The sequence below is a fragment of the Monodelphis domestica genome, chromosome 5 (assembly GCF_027887165.1).
Source record: "Monodelphis domestica isolate mMonDom1 chromosome 5, mMonDom1.pri, whole genome shotgun sequence".
NCBI lineage: Eukaryota > Metazoa > Chordata > Mammalia > Didelphimorphia > Didelphidae > Monodelphis > Monodelphis domestica.
Window position 1 is genome coordinate 99,555,365 of NC_077231.1, and position 6,417 is coordinate 99,561,781.

The window sequence follows — 6,417 nt, forward strand, 5'->3', positions numbered from 1 at the left end:
AGATTTCTACCAAATATTTGACAAAGTCATTCATGCTATTCTTTTTTTTTAGTCAATTTAGAACATTATTCCTTGGTTACAAGAATCATATTATTTCCCTCCTTCCCCTTCCCCCACCATTTTCCGTAGCCAACACACAATTCCACTGGATATTACATGTGTTCTTGATCAGAACCTATTTCCATGTTGTTGATGTTTGCACTAGGATGTTCATTTAGAGTCTATATCCCCAATCATATCCCCTTAACCCATGTATTCAAGCAGTTGTTTTTCTTCTGTGTTTCTACTCCCACAGTTTTTCCTCTGAATGTGGATAGTGGTTTTTCTCATAGATCCCTCTGAGTTATATTCTGGATGATTGCATTGTCACTAATTGAGGAGTCCATTACATTGGATTGTACCACAGTGTATCAGTCTCTGTGTACAATGTTCTCCTGGTTCTGTTCCTCTCACTCTGCATCACTTCCTGGAGGTTGTTCCAGTCTCCATGGAATTCCTCCAGTTTATTATTCCTTTGAGCACAATAGTATTCCATCACCAACATATACCACAATTTGTTCAGCCATTCCCCAATTGAAGGGAATCCCCATATTTTCCTTTTTTTTTTTTGCCAGCACAAAGAGTGCAGCTACATTCATGCTATTCTTATGGCCAAGATGGAGAGATTTTGGTTAGGCAGTTACACAGTAGATAGTCTCAAAATTGGTTGAATAACTCATCAGATCCAAAACATTGCTCTAATTAGATCAATGATGACTTGGAGCAGGGAGTTCCCTAGGGGGGTGTTCTACTGATCTATCATTGGCTCCAAGCTGTTCAACATGTAGAGAATGACTTGGAGGAAGTCATAGATGCCATTCTTATTAAAGGTACACAAGACAGGAGGTTGGAGACATACTTGACATACTTTATGACAAAAAGTTCTAATCAGATTAGAATGTTGGGATAAATCTAGGAAGATGAAATTTAACAGGAATAAATGTAATAATCTCTATGTGGCATGGGTCCCGTATTACTCCAGAATTCCTCAATCTCCAAGGTTCAATGTGGTTGCTTTGGGAAATTAGTGATGCAACTCATGACCTGAGCCCCTATCTAGTATTTCTTTATTGCTAGATCATACAAAGGAAACCCAACCCGACTGTGAAAACATTTAATTCATACACAATATAAATGCAAATAAACAAGTAAATAAACACACAAGGAATCAGATTGTAGAGTTATTCTCTACCCATGCATGAAGGGGTATAATCTCTTATACATCTTATACAATGGAATAGAAAGCTCCTGCAGAAGGGAGGTAGAGTGGGAAAACTTTTGGTGTATGTAGTCAAACAGGATGAATCTGCTAATATCTCTTGGCAGGCTGTCAACTGCTGAAGCCTTCTGGTTTGACTCTAAAGTCCTGGATCTGGGATGCCATGAGAGTACCACTCCATAGACTCCGAGATCTCTGGCTGCCCACTCTTTTGACTCTATGTGAGGTAGTCTGCTCATGCAGAGTCCAGGTGACTCTCCATCTCTTCATCCCATGCCCTGTCTGTGCCCCCCTCCCCCCTCAGTTTTCTCCTTTTCCTCATTTAGCACTGGCATCCTCAATTTTAAAATTTTCCAGGACTCTCCACCTATCAGCCTTCCCTTGGTGACATCTCATCTGGAAAGGTGTACAGCTTTCTGGGAAATGTAGTACAGGGTTTTCTCCCTTGGAGCAATGTTCTTTTGTCCCCAAGCATTGTGGGAAATGAAGTCTTAGGGACTCTTCTCTTTGCTCATGCCCACTACATACTTTTCGGATCAATGAATAAGCCTCCCAAGTACAGGATGGAGAGAAGGGGATAGCTCCTGGGGAACCAATGTAAAAAAGAATTTCAAACTTGGCAGTCTGGCACCTGAGACTGCTCTGAGGCCCAAGGTTTCAGAACATCTCTTAGCTTTTGAACTGAGTTTTTGAACATCTGTTGGCTTTCCCCCCAGTGGTCTTGACTTCTTTGTAGTTGTTGATTCTGTTAACACTCTAATATGGCACACTGTCCTCCCTTGGTTTCAAGGAAATGATTCTTTCCTACTTTTCCTGCTTCTCTGATAATTCCTTCTCAGTATCTTTTGCTAAAACCACCATCCATTTCCTACTCCCTAACAGTGGGTAGCCTGTGAAGCCTTATCCTGGTCCCTCTTCTCATATCTCTTTTGACTCTGTCTCTTTTAGTATTCTCACCTTCACGCTGAGGTTCAATCATGATATTTAACCAGATGGCCCCTGACTTTATATATTTAGCCCTAATCTCTTCCCTGAATTCTATTTCCACATTGGCAATGGCTTGATGCCACTGCCCTGTCCTGCTTCTCCGGGTTATGCTCTTTTCCACTCAGATATTGCATTGGTATCTCAAACAAAACATCTCAGGTAATGAATTCCTTTTCATTCTAGTACCCGAGATAAGTAGTGTGAACCCTGGTTGGATCAAATGATATAAAGCCTATAATGGTGAGGGGTTTTCGTTCCTTAGTGGGCAGAGACAGAGATTTCAGGATATCAACAAGAGATCACTGCAGGGGAGGTTGGGAGAAATGTCCAACCTGGCCACCATCTCATAACTTTCTGTTTTAACTAATTTTTGCTGCTAAATAGGGACTAAGCTCTATTATTTTTGTATTACTAAGGAACAGCAAGTGCTGAGAGAACCCCTAAATTCAGTGCCCTCTTAATTCAGCACCCTGGGGACTAAACTCTAATTGCCCCACCCTAGTTTCAGCTCTAATTATCTCTGCCATTCCAAGCCCACCCCTCCTCTAAATTTCATGGTTTATGTTGAAATCTTTCCAGGCATTGCAATCTTCCCAGTCATCTTTGATTCTTTATTCTCCGTCTTCCTCTATTTCTAATGTATTTCCAAATCTTCTTAGATTTAGTTTACATAAATCAATCAGTCAGCAAGTGCTTACTTTGAGGGTACAATGTGCCAAGCAACTATCCCCCTCCTTTCCACTCCCATGACCATTGCCCTGGTTAACACCCTCATCATTCCTTGCCTGTACTCTCCAAATATCATAGCGCTCTACTGCTCAAATACCCATAATAGCTCCCTGTTTCCTCTTGGACAGCATACAGATTTCTTTCTCTGACCTTTAAAGTCCTCTACAATTTGGCTCTAACCCTCCTTTCTGGATTTAATTTCCCATCATTCACTGTCACTCATTCTATGATTCAGCTAAACTCGGCTTTATGTGTTTCATCTCTGTGCCTCTGAACAGGCTGTCTCCTATGCCTGGGAGATTCCCTCCTCACCCTTACCTCTTAGAAGTGTTCTTTTCCTTCAGGGCTCTCTGCTTAGGTAACAGCTGCTATGGGAAGCCTTCCCTGATGGCTCCAGGAGTTCGTGGTCTCTCCCCACCCCATTTATCTTCTCTTTGTCTCTTTGTGTCCACAGTGTTTCTCCCCCAGAGACTATAATCTCCTGGTGGGACAGGAGCTCTTTCATTTTGGGCTTTGTGTTCTTTGCCTCTAGCACAGTGCCTACCCAGAGTAGGTACTTAAATAGTTGCTGAACTGAATTGTAGACCAAGAGAGGCTGTTTTATGCTCAGCATAAGGGGAAAACCACCTTTCTAACAATTAGAGCCATTCCTAGAGAGGGTCCAATGTTCTCCATCACTGGGGAACCTTTGCCGGGAGACTCACTACTCAGCTGTCAGGAATATGGAAGAGGTAGAGGGCAGGCACGGTGGAGCTCTTTTCCCTTATGCCTCGGAGTCTCGGAGGTTTCTTCCAAGTTGTCGGAAACTCTGTTCTGCGGCTCCCTCACCTCACCTCCAAGTCGACCTTCTTTGCCGTTCTGGAGGATGATTGATCTCGGGTTGTTTTCGCCCGGGGCTGCGAGGAGTCTTTGCTTCTGGCTCTCTGGTTCTGTGCTGACCCCTTCCTGGCTTCCTGCTATCCCTGAGTCTGGCGCTCCTCTGGGCAGCTTGGAGATTGTGGCGGCAGATTCCAGGAAGGCGTGTTGCTGTCACCCTTTCGCCAGGGGGGCTTCCTACTTTCCCTCTTACTGGCCAGAATCCTGCTCCTAGTGGTAGAGGAATTGGGCGTTGGGCTCCCCTTGGAGCGGAGAGGGGCTGGGGCTTAACAGCTTCATTAGAGACCAGGCATTATCCGCCAGTGACCCCCCCCCCCCTCCCCACGCCCCGGAGGTAGGACAACCGAGCTGTGGGGGCGAGAAAGGCGCAACCAAAAACTCGGTGAAAAGAGCCGCCTTTTTGCCGGCTCGACCACTGCCTGCAGCAGATTAAAGCCGAGCATCAAAGTGTCTGGGCCGGCATTCATTCCACGGACCCCTCTTTGTGGCTTCTGACAGAATCTCTACAGGGGGGCGAGCAGGAGAGAGGCTGCCTCCAGGTCGGGTCCCATTTCGCTACTTTTCTTCTGGAGGTTTGCTTTTCCCGCTTTGGCTGTCTGAGTTGCTCCTGCGGCCCGCCTGAGGTCTTGGGAACAGAAAATGCCTAAAGTTTGGAGGAGGAGGGCTTTGTATTGCAATCTTGGCTTAGGTTTCCCCATTTCAGAAGTCAAGGGACCTTGACACTCCTGGCCAGTGTGATGGCAGCAGGGAACATCAGGGCCTCTTTGAGTGTCCCGGTAATTTAACCTCTGCATTCTCTTTGCCCCAAGTTGAGTATAGGCACCTTGAGGGAAAGGACTTTTACAGTGCTGAGGACAAGTGCCCAGTCACGAAACAGAGCTGGGGGGGGGGGGGAGGTGGAAGATAGGTGGCTTGATGGATGGGAGATCCTGAGTTCAAATCTGGCTTCAGATACTTCCTAGCTGCGCAACCCTAGGTAAATCACTTAACTTTCATTGCCTAGTCCTTGCCACTCTTCTGTCTTAGAGTTGATACTAAGTATTGTTTCCAAGGCAGAAGAGCACTAAGGGCTGGGTGACTGGAATTAAGAGACTTGCCCAGGAGCACACAGCCAGGAAGTTATGTGAGGTCAGATTTGAACCCTATATTCCTATTCCTATTTCCAGACCTGGCTTTCAATCCACTGAGCCACCTAGCTGCCCCTAGAAGGTAAGGGTTTTTTAAAATAAAAGAACAGGCAAGACAGATAATCCATTAATATTAAAAGCATATTCTCAAACACATTCTGGAATGTGTCCCAAGAAGTGTGGTGAGGTGGGTTTATATGTATAGCAACCCAAAGCTTTGCTTCTGCTCTTATTAAGCTATGTGACCCCAGATAAGTGATTGAACTTCTCTGTGCCTTAGTTTCCTTATCTGAAAAATGAGGAGGAAAACAATACTGTGATGCCTTAAGAATGGGAAATGGGAGGGGGCAGCTGGGTAGCTCAGTGGATTGAGAGCCAGGCCTAGAGATGGGAGGTCCTGGGTTCAAATCTGGCCTCAGACACTTCCCAGCTGTGTGACCCTGGGCAAGTCACCTGACCCCCATTGTCTAGCCCTTACCACTCTTCTGCCTTGGAGCCAATACACAGTATTGACTAAGATGGAAGGTAAGGGTTAAAAAAAAAAGAATGGGAAATGGGGAAAGTGCTGAGTTTGGACAGTGATCATTTTTGTGAACACAGACAAGTCATAAGGGGGAAAGCCCTCCTGAGCCTCAGTTTACTTCTTTGTAAATGGAGTTAGCAGAGATGAACTCTAAGGTCACTTCCAGCTCTAATGTTCTTTACGATCACAGATGTTGAGCAGGAAGGGTCCTTGAAGGCCATCTACTCCAACTCTTTCACTTTCTTTTTTTTAAACCCTCACCTTGTCTTGGAATCAGTCCTGTGTATTGGCTCCAAGGCAGAAGAGCAGTAAGGGCTAGGCAATGGAGGTTAAGTGACTTGCCCAGGGTCACACAGCTAGAAAGTGTCTGAGTTCAGATTTGAACCCAGGACCCCTGTCTCTAGGCCTGGCTCTCAATCCACTGAGCCACCCAGCTGCCCCAACTCTTTCACTTTACAGATGAGAAGACTGAGACCCAGAGAAATTACAGATTTCACAGGATCATAGATTTTGAGCTGGAAGACACTCAAAGGGTCATCTAGCCTGATCTTCTAATTTTACAAATGAGTAGATGAAGGGCCAGGGAGGTGAAGGAACTGGCAGAGAGACACATGGGTAGAAAGGGGCCAGGTGAGGATTTGAACATGCCATGTCTTGATTCCAAATAGCTCTTTCCTCTTTACCACAGGCTTAAATGATTTCTAAAGTTTCTTTCAGATTAACATCTTCTAAGAGAGAAGACTTGGACCAGAATCCCAGCTTTGACACGTAAAAACAGCTTGAGTCCTTGAGAAGTCACTTCCCCTTTCTAGGTCTCAAGTTACTCACCTGTAAAATGGGGAGTTGTTTTGACAGTGAGTCTTGCCTTCCCTGACCACTCCTCATCCTCCACTCACCCCCTCACCTCCCCCCCCCCA